Source organism: Penaeus monodon, chromosome 27, assembly GCF_015228065.2.
Source record: "Penaeus monodon isolate SGIC_2016 chromosome 27, NSTDA_Pmon_1, whole genome shotgun sequence".
Lineage (NCBI taxonomy): Eukaryota > Metazoa > Arthropoda > Malacostraca > Decapoda > Penaeidae > Penaeus > Penaeus monodon.
This window is the reverse complement of record NC_051412.1, coordinates 31,413,846-31,414,202: the sequence shown is the minus strand read 5'-3', so window position 1 is coordinate 31,414,202 and position 357 is coordinate 31,413,846.

The window sequence follows — 357 nt, the reverse complement described above, 5'->3', positions numbered from 1 at the left end:
AAGTAAACGACTAAATAAGTCAGTCCGGCACTGTTATCACATGTTAGCGAGATGATTTTTAACATCAAAGTTAGCTGGTATTCCCCAAGCTAGTCTGAAAGTTTAAATTCTCTTTGACTCGTCTGTGACCCCTGTGTGTCCTCAAAGTAGCATTTCACGATATTTGTATTCAGTAAACACCTTGTTTCTCTTAAAACCATAGTTATTTTGTTAACACTAAGTATAACCTGGAGTTAAACGCTGTTCTGTTGCTTTTGCCACGTATGTTATATGCCTAAACTAAACAAAGGAATATGTTTAATTTAATCATATCCGGTTAAATGTCATCATCATCAATGTAGTTTTATTTCGAAAGTT